The sequence below is a fragment of the Myxine glutinosa genome, chromosome 11 (genome assembly GCF_964187855.1).
Source record: "Myxine glutinosa chromosome 11, kmMyxGlut1.1, whole genome shotgun sequence".
NCBI lineage: Eukaryota > Metazoa > Chordata > Myxini > Myxiniformes > Myxinidae > Myxine > Myxine glutinosa.
The window spans coordinates 4,018,283-4,032,616 of record NC_136271.1 but is presented as its reverse complement, the minus strand read 5'-3'; the positions used below and the strand labels follow the sequence as shown (position 1 = coordinate 4,032,616).

Sequence of the window (14,334 nt, the reverse complement as noted above, 5' to 3'; positions counted from 1 at the left end):
CCCGGGTTATCACTGCCCGCAGTTTTAATTAGTTTTACTTTTTCTCTTGGTCATATAATTTTGAAGACATGCATGTCATGATATAGGAAATGTTTGTTCTGTTGAACGGAATAAATGTTGTTTATTTGTGTGGGTGTGTATTTTTTGTGTATTTTGGATATATTTTCACGACTAATTCCAGTTAACATCCTGCAAAATTTGCTCGTTTGCTGGCCGAGTCGAAATTGCGTTGAGTTCCTATGGCATGCGCCATTAAAAGCGCTGTGTAATGGTTGAGCTCCCTTTATTTCGTTTTGGTCATGCGGATGAGCAGACAAAGTGACGAATGCTGCAGCTGGAGCAGTAGAAGCGATGTTTTTAATTGAAACGATGTAATGAGTAATTAAAAGTGGGAGGGGGCAACACCACGCATACCTCTTTTAAGGTGTGTATAAACCCTGGATTAAAAGTGGGAGGGGGCAACACCACGCATACCTCTTTTAAGGTGTGTATAAACCCTGGAATATTTCAGCAATCAATACAATGCTGAAACTATGTAAGTTAAGTTAATGAGTAATTTAATGAGTAATTTAATAAGTAATTTAATGAGTAATTTAATGAGTAACTTAATGAGTAATTTAATGAGTAATTTAATGAGTAATTTAATGAGTAATTTAATGAGTAATTTAATGAGTAATTTAATAAGTAATTTAATGAGTAATTGAATGAGTAATTTAATGAGTAATTTAATGAGGAATTTAATGAGGAATAAACGTGGGAGGGGGCAACACCACGCATACCTCTTTTAAGGTGTGTATAAACCCTGGAATATTTCAGCAATCAATACGATGCTGAAATGATGTAATTTACTGTGTAAGAGGGTCGACCTTGGGTTTGTTTGGGTTTTGTTGTTTATTTTTGTGGGTGTGTATTTTTGTGTATTTTGTATATATTTTCACGGCTAATTCCAGTTAACATCCTGCAAAATTTGCTCGTTTTTTCTGGCCGAGTCGAAATTGCGTTGAGTTCCTATGGCATGCGCCATTAAAAGCGCTGTGTAATGGTTGAGCTCCCTTTATTTCGTTTTGGTCACGTGGATGAGCAGACAAAATGACGAATGCTGCGGCTGGAGCAGTGGAAGCGATTTTTTAAATTGTTCAATGATTATTCGATATTGTTATGACTTATTGTCAATAGGTATACTAAGTGGCCATGAGGTAGCCTGTTGCTATGTACAGTTTTATTCTATTGTTGATTATACCACATAGCTGTGGTGATAAAGGAAATGTTCGTTTTAAATAGATGATTATGATAGGACCATGACTATAAAATCATGATGATTATTATGAATGATATCATAGGGTTCAAATGCAGAATGATTGCATGAACTTGGGAAAGAACTTTCAAGCCCTATGGGATAAATTGGGTGTTACAAGCGATGGAGTTTCAAAATTTAGCATGATTGAAGGAATTTTACAGTCTTATTTCAGGAGTTTTACGAAATTTATATTGCCAAGAGATTTTGGGTACTATTAAAAGAAAAAAATGATGAGATATTTTTCCCAATGAACTTTAATATCTGCCATCCATTTTGGCTGTCTCACGAATGAAGGATGAGTTGCCTTTAGTGGTTGCAAAGAAAATTTGTGGAGACCAGGCAAAATGGGGAAATATGTCAGATATGACCCAAGGACAGGACGGTGATTCATCAATTGACATGAGGTATGAACCAGAGGTGACGACCGATGAGATTCGATCTCAGTCAATGGATGGACCTGTCCTGACATCATTGGGGAAAGGGCTTATGCAAGGAGTCATCCAAAATGATTAATTTGATTTATTGATGAATATTGATGAATTAATTGAAATTGAATAATTGATTGAATTGTTGATTGATTGAATCTAATTGATTGAATTTAATTGAATAAATTTAACTGGATAAATTGAATTGAATAAATTAAATTGAATATATTGATCGTTTGATTGATGAAAATGCGGTCTCAAGAAAGAAGCTTTAATATCTTTGTGAGATATTATCAGTGTGAAGACAACCTTGGAAAATTGAGCAAGGTGGTGAGTTTATATATAGATATATATGTGCGGTTACCATTGTATGATTTCCCCTTCAACAGAGCGGACACCTGAGGATTCACCCATTTCATACTGACCCTTTGGCTCATCTGCAAATACTGATCTGTGAGATTGGATTGTGCAAAAGCCACAGGTGAGAGAGATTCTCTGGAAATCACCGTGTGAACAGGTGGAGAGATCCTTCCTGGAAGTACGAGTGAAGCTTTAGAGGAACCTGGAGCAAGCTACAACACATCCAACGCTACTTTGATAAAAGGTGGAACAAACTCCAGTAGATTTTATTTATAGGACATATAGTACAGGTGTGTACAGGTGCATTCCAAAGCGCAGATCCTAGTAATCTACCTGGTACATTGAGTGAATATTGAGTGTTATTCACATACAGGCAAAATGGGAAATGGAGTCTGCAAGGGTAAACAAGGTCAGCTGGACTTGTCCCAAAGAGGTGCTTGCGTCAACCACATGTATCAGCAATATGGTCCACATTCACTTAAAGATTTGGAATCTTGGCATGAATGGACAAAAGGGAGAAAGAAGGAATTCCCTAAGGATGGCACGTTTGACAGGAACACATTGGAAACACTCAGAGAAGAATTAGAAGCAAGAGACAGACAGAAGTTGAAGGTGGATTGGAAACCATTTTATTACTGGGACATCGAGTCTAGAGACAGGGAGACCAAAACGAAAATGGGGGGTGTGAAGAAAGAAATGAAGCAGATACAACATAGGTTGGAAAAGGTATCCACTCAAATGCCTCTTGAAGTTAGCAATGGAAAGCGATCCCAGTCCAGATTGTACCCAGACGCAAGGTCATATGAGATAAATGAACTAGAAGAGGAAACTCCTCCACCCTATCGGCGAAATATTGTATATCAGCCACAGGAAGTACAGGTACCTGTACCTCTACCTGCCGAAGGGCCAGTACAGAGTGAAACGATTGGCTCTAGCCGACAGAAGACAGGTGAAAGCAGTGCCCCAGTTGAGGTAACTACCCCAGAGGGTGCAACTGGAGGACAGGAACCGACTCAAAGTGGGCAAGCAATACAACCAGCTGCAACAACTTCAACATACGTCCCATACCACCATACAAGGAGTAAGGGTTCTGTGATGAATGCCAATCTATCCAACGATCAATATGATCTGCCAATGAACATTCAAAACTTGACTCTCCCACAGGGAGGTTTTGAACAATGTGGCGTTATGAATTTCCCGCAACGGCAATTTCCAGGGGCAAATGAGGAACGCCCAGATTTGATGTATAGACCTTGGCAAATACACCAATTGAAGGCATTACAGAGCGGTATGCCATCAATCAAAACAGATCCACTTCAATTTGCAGAAGAGCTACGATTGATTGTGGAGATGCAATTGCCGACTATAAGAGACATGGAAATACTCTTAAAGTGGGTAATTCCTAATACCACCACTTTGAAGACATTAATGAGTGAGGCAAACTGGGTACATGCAGTAAATGGACAATTAGACATACCCGCAGAGGCTAAAATGGCACAGATAAATAAATTAATAGAGGCCAAACAAAAATTGCCGCCCGTGACTGATTGGAATAAAGTGGTTACGTGCAAACAGAAAACAGGAGAGGATGCTAGTGATTATTTAGACAGATTGCGAGATGTTTTTCGACTATATTCGGGAATAGACCGGGCACAAATCGACAATGCCCTAAAACCCCTTTTTATTAATGGTCTGTTGCCGAAATTGAAGAGTGAAGTGGAAAGACAGTGTATTGCTTGGGAAGGCAAGCCGATGCAAGAAATATTGAATTATGCTTTGCATCATCAGCGAATTCAGGCCAGGAACAGTGCTATAAATGCCGAAAAATTGATGCAACTACAGACACAAGCCTTGATGACTACAAACCAATGCAATAGGTTTTCTATGCAACAACGCAACAATGCAACAGACAACAACTATGAGTCAGGAGAAAACCAGAGGTCAAAATGGCAACCCGGAGACCCAGACATGCAACCCAGCAAGACAAGTCAACAAGTGGACATACCAGGTAACGACAGAAACCGGTGTTTCAATTGTGGAAAGAGGGGACATTGGAAAAGGGCATGCCCATACCCCAACAGAAGACAATTTCGACAGGGAAACCAAGGACAGGGATACTACCAACTACCACCACCTCAGCCAACAGATAGGGCTCTATTGAGGAATGCCCCAATTAAGGGAGGACCTCAGCAGAATAAATGGTCTGCAACGCCCTTCTGACTAGATCAGAATGACCAAGTGGCAGCACTTCCTTTAATTTCAAGGTCGGCTGCACAGGAACCAAATGTTAATCTGACAGTAGGCGGATGCAAGGCTCCTTTCTTAGTCGATACGGGGGCCACGCATTCCACGTTGCGACGAGCAGACTTTCCCAATATACCATTGTCAAAACACTATACGACGGTGGTAGGAGTATCAGGGGTTCCCATACATACGCCTGTCACAAAGGAATTACGTGTCCAACTTGGCCCGTTGACTGCACAACATGCCTTTCTTGTGGCATCTGGCGTTCCAGTAAATTTGATGGGAAGAGATTTATTGTGCAAATTGAACTGTACTGTCATATGTAAGAAAAACGGAGTGTATCTAGAAATGCCAGAACATTCCCACGACTTCGTCATTGATATGCTACAAAGCGCAATAGAACCAAGAACACATCGATGGGAAATCAATGATACACAAATGGCAGAACTTTTGTACGATAGTTTTATGACATTGAAGGTTGCAATGCCCAAAGTACAGGAGTGGGTAGACAGCTACTTGATGGACTCTCTGAAATGGCAGACTGATCTTCACTGTACGACATGTCATGACCCTATAGGGAAGGAGGTGTCCTATGCAGAGAAGGTTTCGAGATACCTGGACACAAGGTATGATGTACATATAACATCACTGTGGGTAGGAGAACAGGGAATTGGCATGTCAGTGTCTTTGACGCCAGATCAACAACTCCTGTGGAATCAACCAGAAACAACAACCCCACACGTCACCTTAGCGGTGGCACAAGGATATGAAGCAAAAGATGTTGGAACAATGATTGCAACTTTGAAAGATTGCAAAAACATGAGATACATGGGAGAAATTCAACAAGCCCCACTTTATGACTTAGATGGAGACGGATTTTGCTGGCAGCTTGTAGAGCAGGCGCTTTCTTCAACCTTCATCATGATTGATGAACCAATTAACACTAAAAATGTTGGGCTATACCTACTCAGCTCCGACACCAACGGGGATCCGGACCCACTCGATCAAATACCAACATGCTTGTGGACAACGCATCCGAATGATGTGGGACGGATCAAGAGTGTGGCACCGGTAAGGATCACAGTAGATGATTCTAAGCCACTGCCTAGAAAGCGCCAATATCCATTGAGACCAGAGGCAAAAGCTGGTATTGCACCAGTGATTCGATCATTGGCGGATCAGGGAGTTATAGTTCGCACCGTGAGCATGTGCAACACTCCTATTTTACCTGTGAAGAAGCCAGGCAAGACTACCTGGAGATTTGTACAGGATCTTCGAGCAATTAATGATTGTGTCATCCCAGCCTATCCGGTGGTCCCTAATCCCATCACTGTACTGTCAAGTATTCCAAGCAATACAAAGTTCTACTCCGTGGTGGACTTATGTTCGGCGTTCTTTAGTGTACCCATTCATGAGGATTCGCGTTATTTGTTCGCGTTCACGTACGAAGGCTCACAGTTCACTTGGACTGTTCTACCACAAGGGTACACAGAGAGCCCAACTTTGTTTTCACGTGCTCTACATGAAGACCTCAGCGACATTGAATTTCCTGGAGGCTCAGTGATGGTACAATATGTTGACGACCTTCTCATATGCTCGACTTCAAAGGAAGCATGTAAACAGGACACTGTTGTGCTACTGACAGCATTAGCAGACAAAGGCCACAAGGCCTCGAGAGATAAGTTGCAATTCTGGAAGGAAGAGGTGAAATACTTAGGACATATTCTGAAAGGAGATACGAGACGACTTTGCCCTGAACGTGTAAAGACGATCTGGGCACTCCCAAAACCTACAACTGTCAAGCAGATGAAATCTTTCCTGGGGACAACAGGGTTTTGCCATCAGTGGATTGCTGATTATGCATCACTGACTCGCCCTCTGCTGGACATCAGCTTACCAAACAGTCCAATTCCTTTGAAATGGACCCCGGAGGCTGAACGAGCTTTTACGACATTGAAAGATACCTTAGCATCAGCTCCTGCTTTAGGACTGCCGGATTATGAAAAAATTTTCTTTCTCTACTCACATGAGAAAGGAGGATTTGCCCAATCGGTGTTGGCGCAAAAACATGGGGGAAAACTGCGCCCTATAGCGTATCACAGCACTCGATTGGATCCAGTAGCACGAGGGTTTCCACAGTGCTTGCGAGCAGTGGCAGCAGCATCGTATGCAGTAGAAGCCACAGCTACAATAGTCCTGGGGTGCCCCTTAATTCTCCTTGTTGAGCATGCCGTGGCGACGGTTTTGCTGAAGGCAGGAATACAGCACCTTTCAGCATCAAAGGCTACAACGTATGAACTAGGATTGTTGGCACCGTCAAACCTCACCATTCAGCGTTGCCCAACGCTGAACCCAGCATCTATGTTGCCAACAGAGGAAGATGGTGAGCCCCATGATTGTGCAGAGGTATTGGCACATGCACTAGTGCCTCGCATTGACTTGAAGGACATTCCCATCCCAGACGCAGATCTGGTACTGTATGTTGACGGATCATCATCAAGAGCATTGGACGGTAAACTACTGACGGGATATGCAGTATGCACAGATGCTGAGACATGGGAGAGTGGGAAATTACCAAACACTTACTCGGCTCAACAGGCAGAACTGTATGCATTAACTAGAGCCTGTCATTTAGCGGAAAGCCAGAGAGTAACCATTTATACAGACTCCAGGTATGCGCATGGGGTCGTTCATGATTATGGTGCTCTCTGGAAACAGAGAGGATTTTTGACATCTTCGGGAAGCCAAATAAAAAACGGGAGGTTGATTGCTAGCCTCTTGGAAGCAATCCTTCTACCATCGGCCATTGCAGTGGTAAAATGTGAGGCCCATACACAAGGAAGAGATGAGGTCTCACAGGGAAATGCAAGGGCGGATGAAGCAGCGAAGCTTGCGGCACATTTGGAACAAGACCCGGTGATCATACAGGGACCTGTAAGGGTTCCTGAAAATACCCCGACGCTGCAAGACATCAGCGCTATGCAAGAAGTGGTGGAAGACCGGGAAAAAGAGGTGTGGGTACAGACTGGATGCACATTTGACAAAGAATCTAAATTATGGACTACTCCCGATGGACGTGTTGTCGCCCCTCGCCAATTGTTGCCATGGATTGCTCGTCTGGCTCATGGAGTGAGTCATACAGGTAAAGGAGGAATGTGTGCATCAGTGTTAAAACAATGGTATGCACCTGGGTTTACACTTGTGGCAGAGCAGTGTTGTGCTACATGTCAGTTGTGTCAGACGTATAATCCAGGCAAAGGTGAAAAGACTACACCAGGAGCTCATCCCGCACCGTCAGATCCGTTTGTACATTTACAGATGGATTTTATCCAAATGGAAAAGTGCGCTGGATTTCAGTTTGTCTTCGTGATTGTAGACATGTTTACAAAATGGGTAGAAGCTTACCCTTGTCGACATGCAGATGCCAAAACAGTGGTGAAGATTCTGTTGAAGGACTTCATATGTCGCTTTGGAGTTCCTTGCAGGATTTCTTCTGATCAGGGTACGCATTTCACAGCAGATGTTATTAAGGAATTGGGTAAGACAATGCAGATAAACCTTCATCTTCACTGTCCTTATCACCCCCAATCGGCGGGAGCAGTGGAACGACATAACGGAGTAATAAAGAACAAGCTGGCCAAAATCTGTGCGGACACCAACTTGAAATGGCCAGATGCCATTCCACTTGCACTCCTCGCAATGAGGGCTACTCCCAATAGGAGAACGGGATTATCCCCGCATGAAATCTTGATGGGGAGACCAATGCGGGTACCTCATTCACCTCCCCTGATGATCAAGGAGATGGATATTCACCAGATGGATGATTTGATGTACTCTTTCTGTATTGAATTGACCAAAATTGTGAAGATGTTTCATTCCCAGGTGAAGGAAGCTTTACCAGAACCTGCAGAGAATGAGTGTCATTCTTTTCAACCTGGAGATTATGTGTACATCAAAATTTTCAAACGAAAAACTGCGTTGACACCACGATGGTCAGGACCACATCAGGTGCTGTTGACAACGCATACTGCAGTAAAATGCCAAGGTAGACCAAGTTGGATTCATGCCTCTCATTGCAAGCGAGCACATGGTGCTAAAGTGGATGGCCCCACAGAAAATGAGGCTGCACCTAGCAGCCCAGCAGAACATTCAGTGGCGGATAAATGATACTCGTGATTTACATTCATTTGAATTACATTTTAACGCCCCTTGTAGTGATTGATTATTTCATCATGTAGTAGTCCTACTTGAGATAGCGACATTTATTTGCCTACATGACATACAATTACCTACTGATATTAGTACAGCATGAGGGATAATGTAGCACAATTACACTCATGATCAAGGGAGTTAGGTGGACCCCGGGATATAAGGGAATCAGGGAAAGGCAAATAATCAGATTGATGTTAAATAATAAGGAATTTTTAGGGATTTTCTTTCATTAACCTGTTAGGAAGTTTATTAGTTACGATGTTGAATTTTATTGACATGTAATTATGTTATAGGTACGGACATATACAAGGGGTAGCTCACATGTTTTACAGATGGATACAGGTGGGACAAAGGGAAACACCTTATCAAGACAAGCCGACCAATCGAGGGAAACCAGAGACTTCTACTTCAGATACTCCTTGAAAATGGTGATATTTATCCTAGGAATTGGTTCTCTAGTAGTGGGGACTCTGTGTTGTATGGATTATTTTGGGGTAATGAGGGAACAAAACGCAACACCAGCAAATGATATACAGATATATGATCATGCGGAACGACAAAAGCAGAAGAGAAGTTTGATGAAGGATAAAGACACACCTTTAGAACCCGATGGATTACACGGGATTAATACTTTTTTACATTTAGCCCATACAAGGGCTGCTATAGCAAATGAAAGTAATTGTTGGATATGTACACAAATGCCGCATTCTAGTGAGATCGGAGTACCATTGGAGGCAGTTCCTTTTGGTTGGGCGGAGTTATGTAGCCGCTTCCCTCACACCCTGATAGCATCAGATTTTAACGGCCAACTGTCCGGGGAAGTGGGATGGCAAAAAGGGGGATATAATTGTAACCAATTTAAGGACAGTTATAGACCTACATATGATAAGAACAAAATGCCCTCTTACATGACCGTCCAGCAGCAAATGACAGGATTAATGTGTATCACCAGACCCCAAACGCCTACGCATAACAGGTCTATGGGAACCTCTAAATGCCACAATTATGGTCACGAAGAAGGCTGGATGAGAACACCTGTCCCACTAGGACCAAATGGCACGAAGGGTTTAGCTTTATATTGGGAAGGCATGTGGGGAATGGACAACACATGGACATATAATAATACGTATTTTATATGTGGACACAAGGCATATCCGTATCTTCCCTCGGGATGGTTCGGAACATGTTTTCTGGGGTTTGTGCTTCCACACATGCGCCTGTTAACAAAGTCACCAACGCATATCCTGCATTCTAGGCAGAAAAGAACTATTAGCATGGGGGAATGGATTGGAATGGTAATATTTCCATTTTATGGAACCTGGAAGGCAGGGCGAGAACTCAGGCACATGGCATTGGCTATGGAGAAGTTGGCAAATAAAACAGCTAGTGGATTGGAAAAACTTACAAGAGAGCTGGCAGCAACAAGAACGATGGCATTACAAAATCGTATGGCATTAGATATGCTGTTAGCAGAAAAAGGAGGTACATGTGAAGTCATTGGTACAGATTGCTGTACGTACATACCTGATGAGTCAGAAGAAATTTATAACATAGCCGATACAATCAGACAAGAGGGAGCAAGATACCACGATTATATAAAAGGGGGTGCCTTTGCATGGTTGGGAAACACATTTGGAGGGGTGGTAGCTAAGATACTCCAATATTTGTTTGTTGGTTTAGTAGTTATATTGGCAATTGTTTTAGTGGTGGCTTGCTTGAAAGCCTTAGTGACGGTGTGTTTGAATAAGGTAACCAACAACACGATGATAACGCATGAAGTGACAAATGAGGAAAGAAATGTGGAACCAGAAAAGGAAGACTTTTATGGCGACATAAATACTGAGATTAAAAGATTAAATCAAGTGATGTTGCAAATGAATACAGAAGAATTAAGATAATGGCATAACGACAATGTTATGAGTTGTGTCAATTACAATATCAGTGAACTCATATCACCACGAGTGACACACTGTTAAAAAAAAAAAAAAAAAAAAAAAAAAAAAAAACGGAAAAGAAAAAGTGGAGAGGAATTATGGTAATAATACATTATGCTTAATTTGTTGGTTTGGGAAAATTTTTGTTGGGAATTAGATATTCCTGTTTGTGATTGTAATCATATACAATTTATTTTCTTAGAGTAGTGCTAAAATACCTGCACAAGTTATTTTTGAACTATATTAACCTGAAAGCAATTGTGGATGCTATTCTTAGTTTAGTAGTCAAATACATACCTGATTGAATATTATTTGTGTGACGCATATAAATGAATATAACTTTTTGAATGTTGTAAGGGAAAACAACAAATTGTTGAATGTGAAACTGTCGGAAGATATACATGATTATGCTGATTTCATGGTAAGATGTACCCTATCTGATTCAGTGTGTGTGGAAAGCAGATTCAGATGTGACTGAGCATAAGGATAAGACGAGATCACATTTTGAAGGGAGTGCTAACGGAATTGGGAAGAAGTTCGAGAAAGAAAATTTGTGGCTAAAAAATGAAGTTAATCGTGGCATACACCCTCTTCCTCAAAGAATGATGAAGACATTCTCCCGTGTAACTTGGAGATGAATGCTTACCTTCACCAAGGAAATTTATGTGACCATTTGCCTGGATCACACTGCAACATATGAAAGAAAGGCGATCACTTACTCTTGTTCGAAGGCTTCGAACATTCATCACATCAGAAGTTGCAGGACAACGACATTTTACCTGCAACCTCTGTGAAATGCGGGGACATATGTTATTACTTCACCAACTTCCGGGGAGCCAGCATGGAGCTGCAAACCAATGGCTGTGCCTTTTTACAACAGCTGTGCACGATTCTGCGGGCCACTCCTGGTATGGACCATGGATGACCTGAACACCATGGTCCCAACATCATTGTGGATGCATCCGGCATCCCTGTTCCACATCTTGCTGGCCAATCAACGTCACACCAATACTTGCTGCCCACTCACAATGAGGGAGGAGGCAAGTCGACTACAACTGGGTGAAGGCCTTGTTCAGGAATTACTATGGTTTACAGCAAAAAGTGGCAAGAATGCTACAAGGAGAGCAGGGTCAGTCTATGACTCCGCAATGTTACCACAACAGCGAAATCCTACACGAAGTAGTGCAGGAGCTATGAAGACATTAGGAGAAAATGTTTCATACCTGGATTCAAACACAAGTGATCAGCCCTTCCTTTCAAACAAAGTCAACATTTGTGTGGAGGCAAACGTTTTTGCCAGATGGTGCAGATGCTTTACAAAACTTGAAAATGAAGTGAAATTGTTGTATCTTGGTGATGGTGAAGTGTTGTTTTGAAAAGATATTTGTGATGCAAATGCAATAGATTGAACAATACGGAAGGAGCCATGACCAACGAAATGTTTTGTGATTCTTGCAGGATGACGGTGTATGCCTAAGGGAATTTGATTACCAAAGTTATGATTATTTACTTATACTTGTAATGATGTTTACTTGCAGTGATTGATTATTTACTTATACTTGTATTGATGTTTACTTGTAGTGATTGATTGTTTACTTATATTGATGTTTAGATTAATGGTTAATATAAACAAAAACAAAAAGATGAGGGAATTGTGGAAGTGTAACTCAGTGTAATTTATTGATTGGCACTGGTAACTCATTGATTAAGACTGGTAACGAAGCAGATAGACGATTTCGTAAATGAATGCCAAGAATGTGCACGAACATGGTAATCTCTTGTCCACCTGGTCACAGCCCCAGGCTGGAGCACCCCCCTATTGTTTGGTAAATGGAACTCGCAGCAGGAGGGGAGCGAGCTGGTGCCAGTGGGGCGAGCATGCATGACCTCGGGGCATTTGCGGAGAAGGGATTAGCGCGACAAGGCCCATATAAACCAGAGCAAACTATGAGTCAGGAGACTTGTCACCAGAAGCTCTGACCTACGGAATGGAACGGAACCCTGTGAACAGCGCTGAGAGAGGCCCGGCCGAAGAAGAAGAACCAACGACTTGAATTAACAATCCGTTTAGCTATTGTAGTCTTTATTGAATTGAAACAAGTGACTTAGTAATTATAATAAATCCTTACTTTATAAAGCTGTTTCGGTCATATTGGAGTCTCCTGAGTCTTAACACATTCTCCGACAGGGACCGCAAGGCTAACCCCCGCTCCTGCAGGGAGAATGGCCTTAAAATGCCTGTTGTTGTTGTTGTTTCTTGAAAATGTTTATCCTGTGTAACCCACCGCTGCCCCCACCCCCATTCCCCAGCCCTCTCTCTTCCACAGATCTCCCGATGTCCCTGTTCTCTACTGTTGTGCTTCCCTCTCTCTCCCCTTCTTCTCTCCTGCTCCCTTTATTATATGTTCCATGTGTTAGCTCTTATATGAGCCTTGACTTGGTATACAAAAAAAAGAGGGTTTTTGTGGTCTAAAGAGTTTCATGGGTATTCAGGGGGTTTTAGGGGTCAAACGGTCAAAGGGTTCTAAAGGGTGTTTGGGTTCTGAAGGGTATTCGATGTCTGATGGGTCTTAGGGGTCTAAAGGGTATTGGGAGTCTTTAAGTGCCTGAAGGATCTAAGGGGTCTAAAAGGTATTGGGAGTCTTTAAGTGCCTGAAGGATCTAAAGGGTCTAGGGGGTCATAAAGTGTCTTTGGGGTCCTAGAGGATCTTAGGGTCCTAAAGAATGTAACAGGGTCTAAATAGTCTTGTGGATCTAAGTGGTCTTGAAGGGTTTAAGGGTTCTATATGGTCTTCATGGGTCTTGTAGTTCTAAAGGGTCTCAGGATTCTAAAGGAAGTAACAGGGTCTAAAGGGACCTGTTAAGACCAGTCCCAAGAGTTTTAAGAGTCTAAAAGGATGTTAAGGGTTTAAAGGATATTAAAAGGTGTGAAAGTCTTAAACGGTGGTGGTTTCATGTGCAGCCTGTAGCTGCTGGTTGCATCATTTCCAGTCAGCTGGTACTCATTTTTCTGACCTCGGAAGGATGGACATGCCAAGTCAACCCACCTGGTGTTAATTCAACGGCTTGACACGGGCTCAAACCAAGACATTAGGATTTCAAGCCAACCACCTTAACCGCAAAGCCAACACCAGACTTAAACAGTAGAAAGCAATCAAACGGGTCTTATGGGTTCTCAAGGATATATAGGATCTTATGGTTCTAAAAGTTCAAAGAGCATCTAAAAGGTCTGAGGGTTCTAAGGGGTGTAACAGGGTCTTAGAGTTCTAAAGCATCTGAAGGGTCTTTAAGGGTCCAAAGGATATTCGGAGTCTTCGGGTTCAAAAGAGTCTCAAGGGTCTTCGGGGTTTAAAGGGTATTTAAAGGTCTGACATGTGTGAAGCACTAAAGGTGTTAAACAACAGAAGGGAGTCTAAGGTGGCTTCGGGGTAGTAAAGGATAAATAGGGTGTTAAACGGCCTTAGTGGTCTTTAAAGGTCTTGAGGTTGAGGGGTTTTAGGGGTCTCGGCGGTTTTTTGGGGGTCTAAACGGTGTTGGAGTTCTGGTGGGTAATGGAGGGTCTTAGAGGGTCTTTAAAGATCTTCGGGGTCTAAAATGATCTTCAGGGTTTAAAGGGTATTTAAAGGTGTGAAGGTCTTAAACGGTGGAATGGAGTCTAACACGTCTTAGGGGTTACAAAGGGTCGAGCAGGATCTAAAGGGTCGAACAGGATCTAAAGGGTCGAGCAGGATCTATAGGGTCGAACAGGATCTAAAGGGTGTAACAGGGTCTATAGGGCAGGAAATTGTAATTTATTCAGGATGCCCGCGATAACTTCCTTAATCATCACGAAACAGAACGTTGGATCTTTAACCTCTATCAA

At 42.3% G+C, this 14,334-nt stretch overlaps 2 protein-coding genes across 2 annotated transcripts in view; one reads left to right on the top strand and one right to left on the bottom strand.

The window, feature by feature from the left end:
- Window positions 1–14,334, top strand: part of LOC144888279 (ATP-dependent clpX-like chaperone, mitochondrial) — a 343,583-nt gene that overhangs the window by 237,042 nt on the left and 92,207 nt on the right. The gene's annotated exons all lie outside the window — the stretch shown is intronic.
- The window catches only part of LOC144888164 (interferon-induced protein with tetratricopeptide repeats 3-like), a 28,612-nt gene that overhangs the window by 13,451 nt on the left and 827 nt on the right, over window positions 1–14,334 (bottom strand). The gene's annotated exons all lie outside the window — the stretch shown is intronic.